At 39.7% G+C, this 23,544-nt stretch overlaps 1 protein-coding gene and 1 pseudogene across 1 annotated transcript in view; one reads left to right on the top strand and one right to left on the bottom strand.

Moving 5' to 3' along the window:
• The window catches only part of SLCO5A1 (solute carrier organic anion transporter family member 5A1), a 162,077-nt gene that overhangs the window by 26,119 nt on the left and 112,414 nt on the right, over positions 1-23,544 (top strand). The gene's annotated exons all lie outside the window — the stretch shown is intronic.
• LOC129042864 (thioredoxin-related transmembrane protein 1-like) lies at positions 6,244-11,170 on the bottom strand (annotated as a pseudogene).

Genomic DNA, 23,544 nt, shown 5'->3' with positions numbered 1-23,544 from the left:
GCCTGTCACCTTCTGCTTCAATGGAGAATGGCCTGAATAGTGATTCTTAAGTTATCTCGGATGTGCACTCCATTGCGTTTTATGCTCAATCATTGCTGCCTACAGGACCACCCCAACCTGAACGATGACTGTCATTCTCTGATAACAGGAAGGAGTTAACACCTGGTTTGTGAACATATTTATCTTAATAAAGCACAGGGAGTTGTTAGAGCTCACTCACTTCTTTCATCCAGGAGAATCTGGAAGTGTCAAGATTTCTCTGGCAGAAGCCTGGCCTGCAGTTTGGGTGAGAAACTCACAAATAGGACTCTGACATGTGTGTTCACCTCTCCCTTGGAATGTCCCCCTTTTATTTCAGCACAATTCCCATGTGCTGGGTGTAAGGTGGAGTGGGTAGCCTCCTGCTTGGTGTGCTAATAACCAAAACAGATTACCAATCACCTTCCCTTTGTTTTCCTTGTCATGCTGAAAAAGGCATACACAAATACTAATAAGAGCATCAGAGAAATTAATAAACTCAGAAAATACAAGAAGCAGCTGGGCACGGTGGCTCATGCCTGTAATCCCAGCACTTTGGGAGGCGAAGGTGGGTGGATCACCTGAGGTCAGGAGTTTGAGAATAGCCCGGGCAACGTGGTGAAACCCCGCCTCTACTAAAAATATAAAAATTAGCCAGGGGCATGGTGGCCTGTGCCTGTAATCCAAGCTACTTGGGAGGCTGAGGCAGGAGAATTGCTTGAACCCAGGAGGCGGAGGTTGCAGTGAGCCGAGATTGCGCCACTGTACTAGAGCCTGGGTGACAGAGTGAATGAGACTCCTTCTAAAAACAAAAACAAAAACAACAAAAAAGGAAATACAAAAAGCTTAGAACTTGGGTAATTTTTAAGGTATAGATTTTAGATTTTAGCAAAAATGTCTTGCTTCTAAGACTGATTTTATCTTATGCCCTTTCTTGAGAATTCTAATGTCTAGTCTCAGAGGACAGTGAAAAACTCACATATATCTAGTCAGACTTAACTTTTGCGTGGTCTCTCGCTTGCTCCCACAAGGAAGGCAACTCTTTCCTAACCTGCTTTTCCTATAGTTAGAATTCTTCTTTTTCAAGATTTTTTCTTGGCTGCTCTTTCAGATTTCTTCCTCTCTTTCCCTCTCCCCAGTGGAGAGGTGAGGAAGGGAGTGTGGAACTCAAACTTTATTTTATTTTTTTTAGAGATAGAGTCTTGCTCTGTCACCCAGGCTGGAGTGCTGTGGCATGATCATAGCTCACTGCAGCCTCAAACTCTGGGGCTCAAGCGACCCTCTGGCTTCAGCGTAATTTTTCAATTTTGTGGACAGAATCTTGCTGTGTTGCCCAGGTGGTCTTGAACTCCTGGCTTAAGCAATTTTTCCACCATGGCCTCCCACAGTGTTGGGATTACAGGTGTGAGGCACCGTACCCAGCCATACACTTTAGTGAGTTTCAGAATCACCTAAAGGGCTTGTTCAAACCCAGATTGCTGGGCTCCACCCCTAAGAAGGTAGAGGGGAGCTGAGAATTTGCATTTCTAAAAAGGGGTCCAGTGATGCTATGCTAATATCCCTGGTTTGGTAACAAGCCTCCGTGTTCTTTTTTTTTTTTTTTGAGACAGAGTGCAGTGGCATGATCTCAGCTCACAAGCGATTCTCCTGCCTTAACCTCTCGAGTAGCTGGGATTACAGGAACCTGGCACTATGCTGGGCTAATTTTTTTTTTTTTTGAGGCAGAGTCTCGGTCTGTCGCCCAGGCTAGATGGTAGTGGCACGGTCTTGGCTCACAGCAACCTCTGCCTCCCAGGTTCAAGTGATTCTCCTGCCTCAGCCTCCCGAGTAGTTGGGATTACAAGTGTACGCCACCATGCCCAGATAATTTTTTGTATTTTTAGTAGAGATGGGGTTTCACCATGTTGGCCAGGCTGGTCTTGAACTCTCGACCTCAGATGATCCACCCGTCTTGGCCTCCCAAAGTGCTGGGATTACAGGCATGAGCTACTGCGCCCCGCCAATTTTTTGTATTTTTAGTAGAGACGGGATTTCACCATGTCTCCCAGGCCGGTCTGGGATTACAGGTTTAAGCCACTGCGCCCAGCCAATAATACTGTATGTTCTCTAGAACATGATGTTCACAGGCTTCATTCATTGGTTCATTAATTAATTTATTCAACAAATATTTACTCATTCTTGCTGTTCTCAGACAGTGCTGTGGGTGCTGGAGGTTATGCTGATGCACAAGATGAAGTTCTTGCCTCTGGGAGCCTCTATGCTGGTGCAAGAGGCAGACATATATCATGTAATGTTTGTCTGGGATAGGGGCTATGAAGAAAAAGCAAACAAAGCAGGTCTCTTTGTAGGAGAGTGGTGGCCAGGGAGGATCTCTTTGAGGAGATGAGGACTCCAGGCAGAGGACTGGCAGGGGTAAAGGCCTGAGGTAGGAAGATGTTGGTTGTGTTGGAGCCTCAGCAGGAAGAGGCTGGTCTTACTGGGAGTTGAGCGAGGGAGAGTGGTCAGAGCGGGCGGCACAATGTTGGTAAGAGTCACACACAAAAATATTCCTGTGACCAGACACGTTCAGGAAATGTTTGTTTCAACAACATCAAAACTTTTTTTTTTTTTTTTAGTGCTTTTTTTTAAACAGGGTCTTGCTCTGTTGCTCAGGCTACAGAGCAAGCTTAGGTGCAATCCCAGCTTACTGCAGCCTTGACCTCCAGGGTTCAAGTGATCCTCCCACATCCGCCTCCCTAGTAGCTGGGACTGCAGGCATGTGCCACCACGCCTGGCTAATACTGTTCATTATTTTTGTAGAGATGAGGTCTCACTATGTTGCCCAGACTGGTCTTGAACTCCTGAACTCAAGCGATCCTCCCACCTCGGCCTCCCAAAGTGCTGCGATTACAGGTGTGAGCCACTGCGCCCGGCCAACATTAAGCGTTTTTCTTTATTGAAGAATTTTCCTAAGCCTTTTATTGTGCTGATCCCCATTATTAATTTCCAGGAGAAGGATAAGGTATTTTTTTTCTCAAATTTATGTGACCATGAAAATTTTACTCCCACAATCACCTCGTAGACTGATGTTCTTTGAAACACATTTGGGAAATCTCAATCTAGCAAGTCCTACTCTCTCATTCTCTAACTGGGAAAACTGAGGAGCAGAGAAATAAAATAGCCTGTTCCAAATAATAAAGCTTGAGGCGACATAAGGTGGTGGAAGGAACACAGAGTTTGGAGATGGAAGATGAGGTTTGAGACTTTGCTCTTGCATTTTGTGAATGTGGGACCTGGCCTCTGTTGCCTGAACTCGGTGGGTCTTAGTTTCTTCAGCCAAAATGAGAGATTGCACTGTTTGCTCTCTGAGGATCCTGGAGTCACTCTGGGTGAGTGACTACTGATTTTTTTGACCAGGGAAACTTGTGTCAGCTAAGCCAAAGGAAAAGCACTGGGAGATGCACATAAATACATTCATCAAATACCACCATCTAGGTTATTTTTGCTTTCAAATGAATATACTTCCCAGACAAGTAATTAAAATAAAATCTGTCAGAGAATGTAAAACTCTAAATCATAAAATGTTCGTTAAAAAAAAATCAACGGAGAAAGACAGATCTATGGTAATGTACTTTGCTGTAAAATATTTTAGCATCAATTTTCAGTTTTTATGAAATTCGTAGTTGATTTGAATACAAACAGTAAATCTCACAACAGGTGAAATCTATCTTTTTCTTGTTTGCTTTCCGAGGAATTGTTGAGGAAATAATTAGGAAAAAAAAGACTCTTGAATTTTAGTATTTTACTAGCTATAAGAGTTACTTCGGGTTGATGTTTCTTTATCTATAGGAGGGATCCAAATATTCCTTAAGGTCTTTACAGCTCTACTAATTTAAGATGTCTGTATTTGACAATTTTTGCCTTGAAGAGATGTTAGCAATAGAATCTTGGTCAAGGTGTGGCTGGGACCTGAGGGTTCTGAGGACTTAGGATGTGAGCTGTGTACAGGTAAGGTAAAGTCATGGTAAATAATTATGTTAAAGAGAAGATACCAGTTGGGAGCTCTTTGGTGAGATTTTCCTAAGGAATTCTGCTGTTCCTATAGAGCAGCAAAGTTTGGGGATTGTTTAAAGAAAGAATGAAGTTGTATAAGTTCCATTATTATCTGTTCACAAGTGTGGGTTCTCCTCATTCTGGGCCCAGGGTAGGAATGTACTTTCTGGCCCCCTTGGGGTTGGATGGGGCCATGTGACAAATTGTGGCCAAACAGTTCCATGTAGTTCTGCAAGGGATATATCCAGGCTGGAACACTTAACTGCCAGGGGAACACCCTTTTCCTCTCTCACAGGGGTGGCAACATTCTGGTGCCATCATCCTGGGTTCTGGAGTCAGAAGTCATGGAGCAGATATCCCAGATGACTCTTGAATGGATTATGAATTGTGACCAAGGAATAAACCTTCGTGATTATAAGCCCTAAGATATTTAAGCCTGGTTCTTACTGCAGCATAATGTAGCCTATGCTGACTACTGGATTCAATAAGTTGAGAAATCCCAGTGAATCAAAGGGAGAGCAGCTATCTGGTAAATAATTATGTTAAAGAAAAGATGCCAGTTGGTAAGCCTTTGGTGAGATTTTCCTAAGGAATTCTGCTGTTCATATAGAGTAGCAAAGTTTAGAGACTTGGCTAAAGACTGAATGAATGAATGTGTTCCATTGTTATGTGTTCCATTGTTATCTGTTCAAACTGGTATAAGCTATAAAGCACATCATGCAAGAGGCAGTATGCTAGTTTGGGCAGGCCTCTCCTCCTCCTCCTCCTCCTGGGAGGTCAAGGCTGCAGTGATTTGTGATTGTGCTACTGCATTCCAGGCTGAGTGGCAGAGCAAGACCTTGTCTCAAAAAAAAAAAAAAAAAAAAAAAAAAAAAGTCAAGCATCTGTGAATTTTCAAAATGTAAAATACCAAGGCTTTTCCAAATCAGATAAATCAGGAATGTTCACCTTTACACCCAAAAAAGAAAAATGACAAAAAGTTCAAGTAGAAGTTCAGCAGAATAATGTAAAATCTGAAATAGGTGACCTAAATTTCAAATTATCAACAGATAGTTCAATTTGATGGATCTTTCAGTAAACTTTAGTTTGAAACAACAACAAAAAATACCATTTACCAAAACATGAAAAATATTTTCAGGAAATTATTATCTAATTCAAAAAATAAAAAATGAAATCCATAGTAAATAAGAAAAATACAAAAAAGGAAATCAACCTTTGATATGGTTTGGCTGTGTCCCCACCCAAATCTCATCTTAAATTGTAGTTCCCGTAATCCCCACATGTTGTGGGAGAGACCCAGTGGGAGGTAATTGATCATTGGTTATCCTCATGCTGTTCTTGTGATAGTGAGTTCTCACAAGATCTGATGGTTTTATAAGGGGCTTTTCCCCCTTTTGCTCAGTACCTCTCTTCGCTATTGCCATGTGAAGAAGGACATTTTTGCTTCTCCTTCTACCATGATTTTAAGTTTCTTGAGACCTCCCCTGCCATTCTGAACTGTGAGTTAATTAAACCTTTTTCCTTTATAAATTACTCAGTCTCAGGTAAGTCCTTTTAACAGTGGGAGAATGGACTAATACAACCTTTATAGGAATCAAGAGAATATTATGGACAAATAAAAACTTCTTAAATCAATAGCGTATCCTGCATTACTGTGTGTAGAAAACTGTAATTAATATAAGGCAGTTTTTTTTAGTTGCATAATCTAAAAGTATGAAAAAATTGATTATATCTCTAAAAAGACCACAGAGTTGTCACTGAAATACACATTTCTTGAGACAATGGGCAAAGTTCCCATTTGTGGGATATTTATTTTTATTTGTGGGAAATATCTTCTTCTTTTCATACAGTGAAACAAAGAAAAATTGTACCAGATGAGAAATCTTTTTCTCTAAAGTAAGCTTCTTAAATACCTCCAATAACGTAATACTTGTAAAATATAAATTTTCAAAACTCAGACTTGAAACAGGTTATTATTAAACAAACACACACAAATCTTATTGCTTGGCAACAGATTTTTTGAAAGTTAAAGAACTATTTAAACCACCAAACTGTGCTTAAATCATATTTCAAACTTTTATACTTAGTGCTTTTATGTTCTGAATGTAGACTCTCAATCTAATGACAGTCTATTCTGAGCCCTGCAATATATAGACAAGCGAGTAACATTTCACTTCAAACCAAAAGAAATGATTAATCTTCTATTTTTGTCAAAATCATAATATTAAGATAACTATAAAAGTTAGGATTTATCCATGGCCAATGTATGGCATTCCATGGAAAGCCTTTCTTTAATCCTTCTTTACTTTCAGTTTGCTCTTTGGAAATTTCTTCATCCACCTCGTGTTCCTCCTCCACATTGTTCAAAGGTTGAGAAGATTCTGGTAATAATTTTTTGGACTGGTGCTATGTCTTGGATCTGTGTCCCTGCCCAAATCTCATGTCGAATTGTAATCCCCAGTGTTGGAGGTGGAGCTTGGTGGGAGGTGATTAAATCATGGGGGCGGTCACTCATGAATGATTTAACACCATCCACTCTTGTGGTGTTCTTGTGATAGTGAGTGGGTGAGTTATCATGAGATCTGGTTATTTAAAAGTGTGTAGCACCTCTTCCCTCTCTCTCTTCCTCTTGCATTGGCCATGTGAAGTGCCAGCTTCCCCTTTGCCTTTCACTGTAATTGTAACTTTCCTGAGGCCTCATCAGAAGCCAAGCAGAAGCTGTCATGCTTCCTCTACAGCCTGTAGAACCATGAGCCAATTAAAGCTCTTTTCTTTATAAATTACCCAGTCTCAGGTATTTCTTTAGAGCAGTGCAAGAAAGGACCAATACAGAAAATTGGTACTGAGGAGTGGGGCATTGCCATATAGTTACCTGAAAATGTGGAAGTGACTTTAGAGCTGGGTAATAGGTAGAGGTTGAAAGAGTCTGGAGGGCTCAGAAGAAGACAGGTATTGGGAGAAATTCAGCCAGATATCGGGTGAAATTCACCCCCAATATTTCACATAGGTTCTTTTCTATTTTCCCTAAGTGTCGGCTGGTCTGAGAAATAAAGGGAAAGAGTACAAAAGAGAAATTTTAAAGCTGGGTGTCTGGGGGAGACATCACATGTTGGCAGGTTCCATGATGCCCCCTGAGCTGTAAAACCAGCAAGTTTTTATTAGTGATTTTCAAAAGGGGAGGGAGTGTACGAATAGGGTGTGGGTCACAGAGATCCCATGCTTCACAAGGTAATAAGATAACACAAAGCAAATGGAGGCAGGGCGAGATCACAGGACCACAGGACCGGGGCAAAATTAAAATTGCTAATGAAGTTTCGGGCACGCATTGTCATTGATAACATCTTATCAGGAGACAGGGTTTGAGAGCAGACAACCAGTCTGACCAAAATTTATTAGGTGGGAATTTCCTTGTCCTAATAAACCTGGGAGCACTACGGGAGACTGGGACTTATTTCATCCCTAAAAGACGACCACAAAAGACGGCCACCTCCCCCGAAGTGGCCATTTTAGAGGCCTGCCCTCAGGGACACATTCTCTTTATCAGGGATGTTCCTTGCTGAGAAAAAGAATTCAGCAATATTTCTACCATTTGCTTTTGAAAGAAGAGAAATATGGCTCTGTTCCGCCCGGCTCACCGGCAATCAGAGTTTAAGGTTATCTCTCTTGTTCCCTGAACATTGCTGTTATCCTTTTCTTTTTTCAAGGTGCCCAGATTTCAGATTGTTCAAACACACATGCTCTACAATTTGTGCAGTTAATGCAATCATCACAGGGTCCCGAGGCGACATACATCCTCCTCAGTTTACGAAGATGATGGGATTAAGAGATTAAAGTAAAGACAGGCATAGGAAATCACAAGGGTATTGATTGGGGAAGTGATAAGTGTCCATGAAATCTTCACAATTTATGTTCAGAGATTGCAGTAAAGACAGGCATAAGAAATTATAGAAGTATTAATTTGGGGAACTAACAAATGTCCACGAAATCTTCACAATCCATGTTCTTCTGCCATGGCTTCAGCCGGTCCCTCCATTCGAGGTCCCTGACTTCCCGCAACACAGGAAGATGATGGAAAGTTTGGAACTTCCTAGAGACTTGTTAAATGGTTGTGACCAAAATGCCGATAGTGATATGTACAATAAAGTCAAGGCTGATGAGGTCTCAGATGGAGATAAGGAACTTATTAGAGACTGGAGTAAAGGTCACTTTTGCTGTGCATTAGCAAAGAGTCTGGCTGCATTGTGCCTCTGCTCTAGGAATCTGTGGAACTTTCAACTTGAGAGAGATGATTTAGGGTATCTAGTGGAAGTCATTTCTAATCAGCAAAGTATTCAAGATATGGCCTGGCTGCTTCTAACATTTTATGCTCATATGTGTGAGCAAAGAAATGACCTGAAACTTGAAAAAAAATATATATATACATACACAAGTATATATACATATATAATATATATACATGTATATGTGTTTGTGTGTATATATATAAAATGTTTGAGACAGAATCTTGCTTTGTTCCCCAGGTTGGAGTGCAGTGACATGATCATGGCTCACTGTAGACCTCTGCCTCCCAGGCTCAGGTTATCCTCCCACCACAGCCTCCTGATTAGATGGGTTTATAGGCATATGCCACCACGCCTGGCTAATTTTCTTGTATTTTTAGTAGAGGCAGGGTCTTGCTTTGTTGCTCAGGCTGGTCTCGAACTCCTGGTCTCAAGTGATCCTCCTGCCTCAGCCCACCAAAATGCTGTGATTACAGGTGTGAGCCACTGCACCTGGCCCTGGAATTTATATTTAAAAAGGAAGCAGAACACAAAAGTTTGGTAAATTTCCAGCCTGGCCATGCGGTAGAAAAAAAAAAAAAACCTCTCATTTTCTGGGGAGGAATTCAGTCAAGATGGATAAATTTGCATAGTTAAAAGTAAGACAAATACTAATAGATAAGACAATGGGAAGAAGGCCTTGAAGGCACTTCAGAGACCTTCATGACAGCTCCTCCCATCACAGGCCCAGAGGCCTAGAAGGGAAGAGTGATTTCATGGGCCAGACCCAGGGCCCCCCCTGCCCTGCACAATCTTGGGACACTGCTTTCCACATCCTGGCTGCTCCAACTTCAGCCATGCCTCAAAGGGTCCCAGGTACAGTTTGGGCTGATGCTTCAGAGGGTGTAAGCTGTAAGCCTTGGAGGCTTCCATGCAGTGTTAACCCTGTTGGTGCACAGAGCATAAGAGCTGAGGCTTGGGAGCCTCCACCTAGATTTCAGAGGATGCATGGTAAAGCCTGAATGTCTAGGTAGAAGCCTGCTGCAGGGTCGGAGCTCTCATGGAGACCATTTACTAGGGCAGTGCAGAGGAGAAATGTGGGGTTGGAGCCCCCACACAAAGTCCCCATTGGGGCACTGCCTAGTGGAGCTATGAGAAGAGGGCCACCATCCTCCAGACCCCAGAATAGTGGATCCACTGTCATCTTGCACCCTTAGCCTGGAAAAGCCACAGGCACTCAATGCCATACCATGAGAGCAGCTTTGAGGACTGAATCCTTTAAATTCACAGGGCAGAGCTGCCCAAGGCCTTGGGAGCCCACCCCTTGCATCAGAGTGCCTTGGATGTGGGACATGGAGTCAAAGGAGATTCTTTTGGAGCTTATGATTTAATGACTGCCCTGCTGGATTTCGGACTTGTTGGACTTGTAAGGGATCTGTAGCCCCTTTTACTGAATTTATCTCTTTTGTAATGGGAGTATTTACCCAATTCCTGTACCCTATTGTGTCTTGGAGGTAACTAACTTGTTTTTGATTTTACACGTTCATAGGCTGAAGGGATTTGCCTTGTCTCAGATGAGACTTTGAACTTTGGACTTTTGAGTTAATGCTGGAATAAGTTAAGACTTTGGGGGGACTGTTGGAAAGGGATAATTGTATTTTGCAATGTGAGAAGGATGTGAGATTTGGGAAGGGCCAGAGGTGGAGTAATATGGCTTGGATCTGTGTCCTCGCCCAAATCTCATGTCGAATTGTAATCCCCAATGTTGGAGGTGGGGCCTGGTGGGAAGTAATTGGATCACAGGGGTTGTCCCTCATGAATGGTTTAGTGCCATCCCCTCAGTGCTGTTCTCATGATAGTGATTGAGTGAGTTATTGTGAGATTTGGTTGTTTAAAAGTATGTAGCACCTCTTCCCTCTCTCTTTTCCTCCTGCTCTGGCTATGTGAAGAACCAGCTTCTCCTTTGCCTTTTGCCACAATGGTAAGTTTCTTGAGGCCTCCCCCAAAGCTGAGCAGAAGCTGTCATGCTTCCTGTAGAGCCTGCAGAATGGTGAGCCACTTAAACCTCTTCTCTTTATAAATTACCGAGTCTCAGCTATTTCTTTAGAGCAGTGCAAGAATGAACTAATATGACAAGTATGGCTGCAGTCTGCGCCTTTTTGAAGGACAAAGGCAATCTGCCACAAATATCATAGAGTCCTAAAAACAGCCCTGAAAGCAGAATTGCTAAAGCAAAAACTGTATACAATTTCCAAACCGGTAATCTAAGGTCTTCAATAAAATAGTTATGACAAATCCTGATCCACATAGAGAGCTGAAAGAGTGCTGACATACTGCTCATCAGAAAAGAACCTGAACCAAACCATGATGGAATTGGTTCAATACTCTTTCACTTTTCATCACTTACAAAGTTTCTGAAGTCCTTCTTAGTCCTTGGACCCTGATGCTTTCTAAATTCACCATCTTTACAATGATAAATAGTAGGAGAGCAGTTATGATGAACTGTCTACTCAGTCCTGGCTGCCCTGTGACATCTACTTTTGCTACATTAACCTCAATAATTTCTCCCCATTCAGCAAAACTTTCCCATTCTGGTGGAAGCGTTTGACAAGCAGGGTACCACAGGGCACAAAATTCTATCATCCAGTCTCCTTTCAGCAACTGTCTTCAGTTCTCATCCATGATAATGCATACATCTCTCTGTCTCCTGTTCTGTTTCTTTCCATGCCCTCTAAAGCAATAGCAGCAGGACTGCCAGGGAAACCATGACTCCCAGAGGGCGCCTATCTGCTGCTTACCCACCTCACAACAAGTGAGGTAGCCTCGGCAGACTTGATCTCTCTGGGACCTGGTTTCTCCATCTGTGTAAGGGGGTAGTAATATTATCTAGTTCATAGAGTTGTTGCAAAGAATAACTGTTAAGATATGTCAAGACCTTAGACTAATGCTTGGAATGTAATAGGCAGTCAATAAATCTTAGCCATTCTTCTCTCTCCCATACTCCCTTTCCCTCTCATTTTTTAAAATTTTATTTATTTATTTATTTATTTATTTATTTATTTATTTATTTAGAGACAGAGTCTCACTCTGTCACCCAGGCTGGAGTGCAGCAGGGCGATCTCAGCTCACTGCAACCTCTGCCTCCTAGGTTCAAGTGATTCTTGTGCCTCAGCCTCCCGAGTAGCTGGGATTACGGGTGTGAGCCACCACACCTGGCTAATTTTTGTATTTTTAGTAGAGAGGGGTTTTGCCATGTTGGCCAGGCTGGTCTCAAACTCCTGACCTCAAGAGGATAGGCCAAGGCTGATCCGTCTGCCTCAGCCTTCCAAAGTGTTGAGATAACAGGCATGAGCCACCATGTCGGCTCTATTATTATTATTATTTTTATTGACACAGGAAAAAAAAAGACTCAAAGGATAAACATGTGTGAAAGTAGCCATCTCTGGGTAGTAGGGTTCTGAATGACTTTTATTTCTTTGGATTTTTTTTGATACCAAATTTGTGTGCACTGAACTTAAGTTACTTTATAGTTAGAAAAAAAAATTATTTAAAAACAATATATTGGCTGGGCACAATGGCTCACGCCTGTAATCCCAGCACTTTGGGAGGCCGAGGCAGGTGGATCACTTGAGGTCAGGAGTGTGAGACCTGCCTGGCCAGTATGGTGAAACCCCGTTTCTACTAAAAACACATAAAAAGTGGCTGGGTGTGGTGGTGCGTGCCTGTGATCCCAGATACTTGGGAGGCTGAGGCAGGAAAATCGCTTGAACCCAGGAGGCGGAGGCTGCAGTGAGCCGAGATCATGCCACTGCACTCCATCCAGCCTGGGCAGAGAGTGAGATTCAGTCTCAAAACAAAAAACAAAAAACAAAAAAACCAAACAACAACAACAACAAAAACAAACAGACAAACAAAAACCTAAAAAAATCCCCAAAGCAGTATATTTACTGTGATTTTTTTTTCCAAAGAGTGTATACCACTCACTACATTAAGTCCTATGATTAGTGCTTTTACCTCAGTTTTATGACCTATTTCCGTTAGCTTTCATCTACTTTGAAACGTCTTGCATCTTGACTTTAATTTCATTAATGATTTTTTTTTCCCTTGGCCACCTATTGTTGAGACCAGCAAATCTCCTGGTCTCTAATAACTTGTCAAGTCTTATGAATCTTTTCTAAACCTCTCACACTACTGTCGTCCACTGTCCCAGCCTACTTCTGATCCTTACCACTTCATGTCTGGACTATCAAGTTCTGTTATCCATTGGCTTCCTTTTAGTTCTTACATAGTAAAGCCAGACAAATGCTCTTAAAATACCACCTTATATCATTCCTTTGCTCAAACACTGGCATAGGCTCCTTATATTCCCCATTGCCGAGGATAAAATCCAATTTCCTGGCTCGACATTGAAAGCTGTCCACATTACTTCATCTCTGCTATCTCAGATAATTCACTCCTTACCTTATTTACGGTCTTTTCCTACCATATTTCTGTACAGGAGCACTTTTGCCCTCCTGCCGCCTTTATGTCCAAATTTTACTTGTCCTTCAAGATCTTGCCTTAATATACATTTGTCTGAAATGTTCATTTTTTTTTTCCTTTGTGAATTGCAATAGCACTACTCTGTTTGGCCAGTAATCACACACTGGCTTGAGATTTTCTTATGTTGAAATGGTATTAATCTATATCTTTTAAAATTTCTGTTGTCTGTTTCTTCTCTCCAACTAAATTATAGTATTTCTAAGGGTGCTTACGTTTTCTAACACCCCAGTGCTCTACAGAAGAAGATGGGTAATAGCTAGGATATTGACAGATGAATTAATATATCTAATATTTGATCAAAATAGATGCTAGAATAAAAATACTTCATTTTATTTAAAAGCAAAGACAGAATTTTGACTTGGATCTTTTCCTTGTTGACTTTGTTTTGACTTTACTATTTATAATGTTGTTTATCCTGATAGTCTGAGCTTCTTTTAATGGTCAGATCAATATTTGCTTGAGTATCTCCCAAAGCAAGCCTTCTGTAATTCACTTATTAGAGAAGGTCTTCAAATTCTTGGGTATAGGATTTTAAAAATGAAATAACACTTCAGTTAGTAAAATCCTAGTTTCAGAGCAAATGCTTCTGTTGTTAATGACCTGGATGCTGTCACACCGGACTCTGGGCTTCTTGAGGGAAGTTACTATTTCTCAGTCGTCTCCACGATCTCAGTGCCTAACACAGCCTCTGGCACATGGTGTGCACTTGCTGTGTCAAATGAAAACTGCAGAGCAGCACTGCAGACTTGGAAGGAGGGAAATATTACATCTCAGATATTTTTAAATGTATTAAATATTTGTCATGAATTTAATATTTTTCTTCTAAACAAACAAATCACAATTTTTAATGACTGTAATTTAATAACATAGTGTCCCTCCCTCAAATCTCTTATCTCCTGACTCAGTACATCCATGTCTTGGATTTACAGTGTCTACTCATTTTATCATGATTGCTGCCATTCTGGTTTTGCAGAGGTTTCACGTTTCTCTGTCCCTGCAGAGTGATCATGCTGGGTGGCTCTGTGCATGTTCTTGCCCCCAGTCTCTGCTCCTTTGAAATGTACCCTAGAACACCCAGGTGGTTGGTGGTGATGGGAGCTCAGCTAGCCAAGAATGAGGGAGCAAGGGGACGTGATCAGAGGATCTTTAGGCTGCAGGAACAGAGGTACAGGTACAAGAAGCCTCAGCTCTGCACCCTCTGACAGCCAGCAGAATGGGGAAATTCCAGCCCTTTGTTCTTTTCCCTCCTCCCTTCCTTCCTTTCTCCTCTCCTCCCTCCATTCCTCCCTCCTTTCCTTCTTTCTATGTAAGTAACATTGGAAGGGAATATGCTGTTTGTTCAATGGCAGTCCTGGCAACAGCTCTCTGTTCTCTTCAAATCCCCTGAAGTCATGATGTGCCTCTAGCCTTTGTTCTTTCTGGTTCTGCTCACCCAGTTGTTGCTCAGTCTTCCTGGGCAGCAGTTGTGTTTATGATGCCCTCAGAATGTCAGCGGGCTCCCTTCATCAATCCCACGTGACTGCTGACCTTCACCTTCACTGTCCTTGATTCTTTTTGTTTTTAGTTTATACTGCTCTTGTTTATTGTAGTTTAAAACTGCATATTATTTTGATGTGTGCATGTATCATAGTTTCTTTCCTCAATTATTATTATTTTTTTATTTTAGAGATAGGGTCTCATTATATTGCCTAGGTTGGAATGCAGTGGCTATTCACAGGTACAAGCATAGCTCACTGCAGCCTCACACTCCTGGGCTCAAGTGATTCTCCCAGCTCAGCCTCCCAAGTAGCTGGGACTACACGTGTGTGCCACCACACCTGGCTCTCTTTCCTCAATTTTAATAGTTAAAATTTATTAGGGATATTAAGTCTTTAGGTGAGATAAATGTTACAAATATGTTTCTCCCACTTTTTAAGTATTTATTATTATTATTACATTTTTTCATTTTTAATTTTTGTGGGTACATAATAGGTGTATATATTTATGGGGTACATGAGATGCTTTGGTACAGGCATGCAGTGTGAAATGAGCACATCATGGAGAATGGGGTATTCATTCCTTCAAGCATTTATCCTTTGAGTTAGAAACAATCCAATTACACTCCTTTTTTTTTTTTTTTTTGAGAAGGAGTCTCGCTCTGTTGCCCAGGCTGGAGTGCAGTGGCATGATCTCGGCTCACTGCAACCCCGCCTCCTGGGTTCAAGTGATTCTTCTGCCTCAGCTTCCCGAGTAGCTGGGATTACAGGCATCCACCACCACGCCCAGCTAATTTTTGTAGTTTTAGTAGAGATGGAGTTTCACCATATTGGCCAGGCTGGTCTCAAACTCCTGATCTCAGGTGATCCACCCGCCTCAGCCTCCCAAAGTGCTGGGATTACAGGTGTGAGCCACCGTGCCCGGCCCAATTACACTCTTTTAGTTATTTTAAAATGTACGGTTAAGTTATTGACTATATAGTCACTCTGTTGTACTATCAATATTTTTATTATTTTAAAATAAATTTTATTGTATATATTTGAGGTTTACAACATGTTGTGGGATACATATATTAATAGAAAAGTTACAGTAGTGAAGGATATTAACATATCTATCATCTCAGATAGTTAATTTTTGGTGATAAGACAGCAGCTAAAATCCACTTATTTAACAAAAACCCTGATATACAATATAATTTTATTAACTTTAGTTCTCATGTTGTACGATAGATGTTTAAACTTGTTCATCATACACATCTGCTCTTTTGAATTCTTTGACCTGCATTTCCCATTCCCCGACCACTCCCCCACCCAACAGGTGGTAACCACTGTTTCATTCTTTTTCTGAATATTTGAGCTCTTTTTATGATTCCACATAGAAGACCCTTACTGTCTTTGACCACTTACTTGATGATGCCTCAAGGGAGATAACACTTCTTGCCTAGGGAGCTAAAATGTCTTGCCTTTCAATGTTCAGGTTGATTCTCCTAGGTTTTAATTTTTGTCACACATCCAGCACTGTTACTTGCATACTGATTTTTGGGACAGTATGGGTCAAAATTTTTCACAAAACACAAAATAAATGGACAAAAGAGAAGCCAACAATATGGAGACATATTTGCTTTGGTAGATTGGCTGAAGGTGATGGTGCTCTGTAGTAGCTAAGGCCCATTAGCCAAGAGGCACAGTGTTGTATCCTGGGCCAGTTTTACTGCTTGAGAATGCGTTCTGTTTCTTGGGGGATGAACACACACACAATACTGAAACAGATGACTATATGTGTGGAAATAAATACATATGTTTGGGGATATTTCAGAGACAGTATTTAGACGAATCAGCACAGGGTGTGGTATCCTTAAGCACAGTAGACGTGGATTCCAGAATCATGCCTAATTACTTGCATTCAAATCTTTTAGGTTTGGCTTCTGAAGGAACTCAACCTAAGACATTTGCAATAGCAAAGACTTTCATATTTGTGAGAAGATAATTTTAGATTATACTAAGACTATAAATTTAGTTGGGATGCTTTCCTTGTTCCTTAATTAAGGTACACAGTAGGGAAGCATCTTAAAGAATAAAATGCTAATGCATTATATTGTTATAGTATCTAATTCATTGTTTGAACAAGATGAACATTAAAAATGATAATTACATGTATAATCAGTTTATACCAAGGTTGTTAGAGTGAATTGTTTACTGGAGATATGAGGGGTGATTATCATATCACTCTAGCCTCATATACTATGATGTTAGTAATTCTTAGAGTAATATGTTTATAAAAACTCCACAAGATGTAATCTGGGTGAGGAGTTTGCAAGCTGAGTTGGCATGATTTGGATAAGACTGAATCCAAATTAATAAGTTAAATGTAGAATACACAGCTAGGAAGACTGAGGGCCACTTGAGCTGCATATGGGGACGGTGGGCTAAGATGGGTAATGAGATTTGCACAGGTCTCAGTATACAAGTCCTAGACTCAGCAGATTACCATCCAATTCTGTATTAACACCTTGAGCTCTCGTACAGTCTTTTATTTTTTTTAAATCAAGTTTTCCCTTGTAATGGTAAACATAAATTTCACACTTATGGGATAAGCATGCTTCACAAAAGGAAGCAAAGCTCCTTAATGGGGTAATTGTTAGTGTGTAATTTTGGTTTGAGTTGCTGAACTAGTGAATAATCTCAGGGTTGCCCTCCTGAAATAATTTGAAATTGTGTGATTTTTTTCCTTTAAATCTACCTCTGGATTTGTTATGTAGGACTCTAATGAGATTAAAATCCTATAATCAAGAACAGAAATGTCATTCAAAATGAGAAAACCAATAAAAGAATGGGCTAATAACAAAATTGGGTTTGATTCATGATTTGGGAGAGGGGTTTAAAACATTTATATATCATGTACATTGTAAAAAGAGTGTTTTTAAGTCAGTTTGTGTAAAACACCCTCTTGAAAGTAGTTTTGACCTCAAGGTTGTTGGGGAGATTAAGGAGATCATGTATAGCTAGTGCCTGGCATCTGTTTGCATGTACCAGTTCTCATAATTGTTTTCCACTGCTACTATTCCTCTGCTATTACTTCTATATTCTGCTAAAAGCTTTGAGATCCAATTGTTAGTTCATAACTCACATGATGGCAAAGCCTAATCTGACCTGATTTGAGGCTATTTTCAAAATCATACTTAGTGTGAATACTCGTTCGTTTGTTGCAGAAATGTTAGTGTACTTGATTTTGGAATGCCATTCCAGACTTCATTGGGATGTTACATAACATACAGCCTCAGGCACCATTTTACTTTTGTAAAATGTGAAAAATTCTTAATTCCAAGACACATCCAGCTTTAAGGGTTTAGGCTGAGGGATTGTGGACCTGAAGTCATGTTATCATCCAATCCGGGCAACCTTGATTAATTACCATGGTACATAAGCACATGCGGATGCTGATAACTAGGGCTGTCTGCAAAACTAACAGCTTCTTTTGGGTCAGTGGCCGGATACTACTCAATTGCAACGATCATGTGGCATAAAGAGAAAGTTATATATTTGAAGCACTTCCAATGTGGGAAAATGGTATGTCAATTTAGGGCATGTATAGGTCTGAATCTTGATTGGTCGGAAATGTATCAGAAGTTGGAAAGAATAAAGTTACTCTTTGTGAGAAGAGGTTGATATGTCAGTGCTAGATGCCACGAGTTGAAATGACGTAAGACTCCTTCTGATTTCATGCTGTGGGTGATGATGTGGGACTCTGGCTGCATTTGTGGGGAAGGGATGATGACAAGTCAGCAGGGGGCAGCTGCTCAGCCCTGGGTTACAAACGGGTTCCCTTGCCTTTTGACATGCAGACAGCTTTGCAAATTCAATCTACTAACATTTTAAGTGCATCTTCACTCTTTCTTCCAAAATTATTGGAATGGATCCTTAACTATTCCCTATTTTGTTAAACTGAGTTGTCAAGGCTTTTACTTAATTTCTTTCAGGCTGTTTAAGTAGTCAAATTATTCATTAATTTAGAGCTTTCTCCAAATATTTGACATAGACATCATTTTCCTCAATTACCTAGACAGTTCTACGCAAGATAATTTTTTGAGGGATTCTAGATGACCAAGTACATACTTTAGCTCTCCATTTTGTAGATGACTACAAAAACAACTATTAAGTTGTTGTTGTTGTGCGTGTGTGCCCACATTTGCCAAATCATGAAAAAATCACTTTCTTGGGGAGAACAAAATCATGGATTGTTTCTAAGGGTTCTTACTAATGAATAGTATTACCCAAACTCCATTAGATGAGCTGCTAAGATGCATTGCACTTGTGAAAATTTGGTACGTCACATTAATTGTTATAGCTTAAACACTGAAACCTGTTAGGGACAGCATATAATTATTTTTTAAAATGCTCCTAGTATTTTTTTTGTCCCTCAGCATATTTATCTATTGGTGAAACTTCCTGAAAGTAGTTAAAAATTGAGGGATTGGATGGATCATGAGGTTTATAAGATCATGATAAATCTGTATCATTGACAATAAGCTAAACAGTTGTCACATATGAAATAATGTTACTTATTCAGGCCATCCCTGATATGAAATGCAGAACTCTTAAAGAGAGTATGAGATAATTAGACACAACTAGAAGCAATTTTTGGTGATCACAGTTGACATTTTTATATACTAGTTTCTTTGGTATTTTTAGAAGTATATTAACTTCCCATTTTGAACTATTAAATATTACATAATAACTATGTCATCTGTAGTCAGGCGTCAGAGTTAATGCTCTATAAGTGATGAGATTACTCCAGAAATGTCCTTGAGAATTTGATAAAATGTATAAGTAAATTTGAAAATTTCACGTAGTGTATTTATGCAAACATCTCTATAATAACTTTGCTCTGAAAATTATAATAGCTTCTATGACTATTCAGGATTCTCTATTTAAAAGATTAGGACTTGGTGTTGAGATTTCTTATGTATTATTTGGCTGTTGCACATATTAATATCCTTCTGCTAGGAGAACAGCAATGGTGGTTTGATTTCTTTTGGAGGGTTTGCTCTTGATGTTTGTTGGGTTAAAGTGTGATTTCATTTGTGGCTGTATTTAAATTACTTGGGAAGCCATGTGGTATAGTGTAGTACTTGGATTTCAAAGTCAGACAGACTTGGGCTTGAATCTACTGCTTACTAGTTTTGTGACTTGGGTACATTTCTTACTATTTCAAAGATCAGACAGCTTCTTCAAAGTGCAAACTAACTAAACTTACATTTCAGATAACTTGTTGGCGGGATTTACTATTGTGTTTAAAAAGCACACAGGAAGCACTTTATAAGTATTCATTCTCTTCTTCCTTTCCTGTCTCCTGAAGTCTATAGTTATTGGAACCACTGTTAGGCATTTATCATAGAATAACTTATGTCAATAATTATATTTTTTGCATCAATTTTATTGAGATATAATTTTAACATACAACAAGATTTACTAAATTTAAGTCTAGAATTTGGTTGCTTTGACAAATATCTATAGTCCTATATTTACCACTACTATCATGATAATGTTTCCATCACCCAAAATGTCTGCTTGTGCAATTATGCAATCTCCACCCCCTTCTTGCCTCCAAAACCACTTGAGATGCTCTCTAGCACTAGTTGTGTGAACATGTATTTTAATTTGTCTTGGGTAATCTAAGAATGGAATTGCTGGGTCATATGGTAAATTTCTTTCTTTCTCTCTCTGTGTCTCTCTCTCTCCTTCCTTCCCTCCCTTCCTTCCTTCCTTTCTTCCTTTCTCTCTCTCTCTCTTTCCCCCTCTTTCCTTCCTTCCATCTTTCCTTCCATCTTTCCTTCCTTCCTTCCTTCCTTCCTTCCTTCCTTTCTTTCTTTCTTTCTTTCTTTTTCTTTCTTTCTTTCTTTCTTTCTTTCTTTCTTTCTTTCTTTCTTTCTTTCTCTTTCTTTCTTTCTTTCTTTCTCTTTCTTTCTTTCTTTCTTTCTTTCTTTCTTTCTTTCTTTCTTTCTTTCTTTTTCAGACAGAGTCTTGCTCTGTCACTCAGGCTGAAGTGCAGTGGCACAGTCTTGGCTCACTGTAGCCTCTGCCTGCCAGGTTCCAGCGATTCTCCTGTCTCAGCCTCCTGGGTAGCAGGGATTACAAGCGCACACCACCATGCCTGTCTAATTTTTGTATTTTTAGTAGAGATGGGGTTTCACCATGTTGGCCAGGCTGGTCTCAAACTCCTGACCTCAGGTGATCCACCCGCCTCGGCCTCCCAAAGTGCTGGGATTACAGGCGTGAGCCACCGCGCCTGCCCTGTATGTTTAACTTTCTAAGAAACTACCAAACTATTTTCCATCATGGCTGTACTTTTATGCATTCCCACCAGCGATGTATGAGAGTTCTAGTTGCTCTACATCCTTGCTACTACTTAATATGGTCAGTCTTTCTAATTTTAGTCATTCTAGTGATAGTGGTATCTCATTGCTTTTATTTGCACTTATCCAGTGATCAATGGTGTTAAATATTTTTGCGTAGACTATTTTCCATCTTGATACCTTCTTTGGTGATACAACTGTCCAAAATTTTTGCCCTTTCTCTATTAGTGTTTTAATCTTCTAATTATTGAATTGTAAGAACTCTTTAGGTATTCTGGGTATGAGTCTTTGCAAATATTTTCTCCCAAACTTTGGCCTTGCCTTTCTAAAAAATAGACTTTAATCTAGGTGTAGCTTTTTAGGTTAAAAAAAAGATCTTATTTTTTAGAGTTTTAGGTTCACAGCAACATTGAGAGAAAGGTACAAAGATTTCCCATGTATTCCCAGACTCACACATGCATAGCCTCCTCCATTATGAAGAGTGCCACCAGAGAGGTACATTCATTACAAGTGATGAACTTACACTGCCACATCCTTGTCGTCCAGGGTTCATAATTTACACTAGGATTCATTCTTGGTGTACATCTTATGGGCTTGTACAAATGTATAATGATGTATCTCCACCGCAATTATCATTTCATTCTCCATATAGGTCACACACTCTTTTTAGGAAGGGGCATGGCTCTCTTTTTCACTCATAATATTTAACATAAGATATTTTAAAAGTATAACTTCACCAAATAACTACTGATTGATTAATCATTAGGGAATAGGGTGTTTCGGGTAATTCCAATTATCTGACAACCAGATATGCAAATTCCATTTTCAAAGACTTTGGTAACAAAATAAATACACTTAACCATAAAATTGACATCATCATCATCCTTTTATGAAGATCTTTTTTAATTTTTAAAATTTAAAAATTAAAATTTAATTAAAATTAAAATTTAAAATTTTTATTTTTAAAAAATCATTTAAAAAATTTTTTGTGGGTACAGAGTAGGTGTATATATTTATGGAGTACATGAGGTGTTTTGCTACAGGCATGCAATGTGAAATAAGCACACAATAGAGAATGGGGTATCCCCTCAAGCATTTATCCTTTGAGTTACAAATAATCTAATCACATTTTAAAAGTTATTTTAAAATATACAATTAAGTTATTATTGACTATAGTCATCCTATTATGCTATCAAATAGTAGGTCATATTCATTCTTTCTATATTTTTTTGTACCCATTAATCTGAAGACACTTTAAAGTCTGGCAAGGTCTCAGAATAATAATTTTAACTATAAAGTTATATATAATAATAGAAATAACAATAATGATCATTGTTATAGCTGACATTGATGAGCATTTAGTGTGAAGGGCTTTATGTACATTGTTTCATTTACTCCCCTCAATAACTCTTGGAAGTAGATAAATTATGATCTACTATTTGTAGATGAGGAAGCACATCTGGTGGGATTAAGTAACTTGTCTAGGATCACAGAGCCAGTCCCTGATAGAGACCTACACAGACAGCTGATGCTGAAGCCAATACTCTTACGAACCTCTTGAATATGAGTTGAGTCATAATTGCCCTAAGGAAACTGAATATTACTTAAAAAATTTTTAAAACAAAATGCCTGGTATTAGATGGGTCATTTGGCACTTTTGTCTTTTTCATAAGAGTAGACCGTAGACTACTCTACCTTTCCAAATGAGAATTTTTTTCTACTGCTATAAATTGAAGTGTTGTGTGATAGAAAAAATACAAAAGGCTTAGGCATGTTAACTTAGTAAGTAAAACTGTATTTGTAAGTTCTCTTTCTTATTGTTAGATAACAAAAATAAAGGGATTACTTTTTTTTTTTTTTTTTTTTGAGACAGGGTCTTGCTCTGTCTCCCAAGCTGGAGTGCAGTGGCAAGAACATGCCTCACTGCAGCCTTGACCTCCTGGGCCCAAGATATCCTCCCATCTCAGCCTCCTGAGTAGTTGGGGCCATAGGTGCATGCCACCACACCCTGCTAATTTTTTAATTCTGTAGAGATGGGGTCTTGCCATATTGCCCGGGCTGGTCTTGAACTCCTGGGCTCAAGCAATCCTTCTACCTTGGCCTCCCAAGGTCTTGGGATTACAGGTGTGAGCCGCTGTGCTAGGCTGGATTATCTATTTTTTTAACCTTTTTATATAACTTATAATTTTTGATGTTTATTTATTTATTTATTATACTTTAAGTTCTGGGATACATGTGCAGAATGTGCAGGTTTGTTATGTAGGTATACACGTGCCATGGTGGTTTGCTGCACCCATGAACCCATCATCTAGGTTTTAAGCCCCACATGCATTAGGTATTTGTCCTATTGCTCTCCCTCCCCTTGCCCCACACCCCCTGACAGGCCCTGGTGTTTGATGTTATCTATTCTTAATTCAGATGAATTTATTATATTATTTCATTGATGAAATGGTGACAAAGAAAAATTCTTTAAGTTAGGATAATAGGCTGGGCGCAGTGGCACATGCCTGTAATCCCAGCACTGTGGAAGGCTGAGGCAGGCAGATCGCCTGAGGTCGAGAGTTCAAGACCAGCCTGACCAATATGGAGAAACCCCGTCTCTACTAAAAATACAAAATTCGCTGGGTGTGGTGGTGCATGTCTGTAATCCCAGCTACTTGGGAGGCTGAGGCAGGAGAATGGCTTGAACCTGGGAGGTGGAGGTTGTGATGAGCCGAGATCGTGCCATTGCACTCCAGCCTGGGCAACAAGAGTGAAACTCTGTCTCAAAAAAAACAAAAAACAAAAAACAAAAACAAAAAAGGATAATAATAGTATCCACTACATAAGGGTGAAGTGAAGATTAAATAAGAAAATACATATAAA

The sequence above is a fragment of the Pongo pygmaeus genome, chromosome 7 (assembly GCF_028885625.2).
Source record: "Pongo pygmaeus isolate AG05252 chromosome 7, NHGRI_mPonPyg2-v2.0_pri, whole genome shotgun sequence".
Taxonomy (NCBI): domain Eukaryota; kingdom Metazoa; phylum Chordata; class Mammalia; order Primates; family Hominidae; genus Pongo; species Pongo pygmaeus.
The sequence above is the reverse complement of the archived record's forward strand: the minus strand, read 5'-3'. Positions and strand labels throughout refer to the sequence as shown.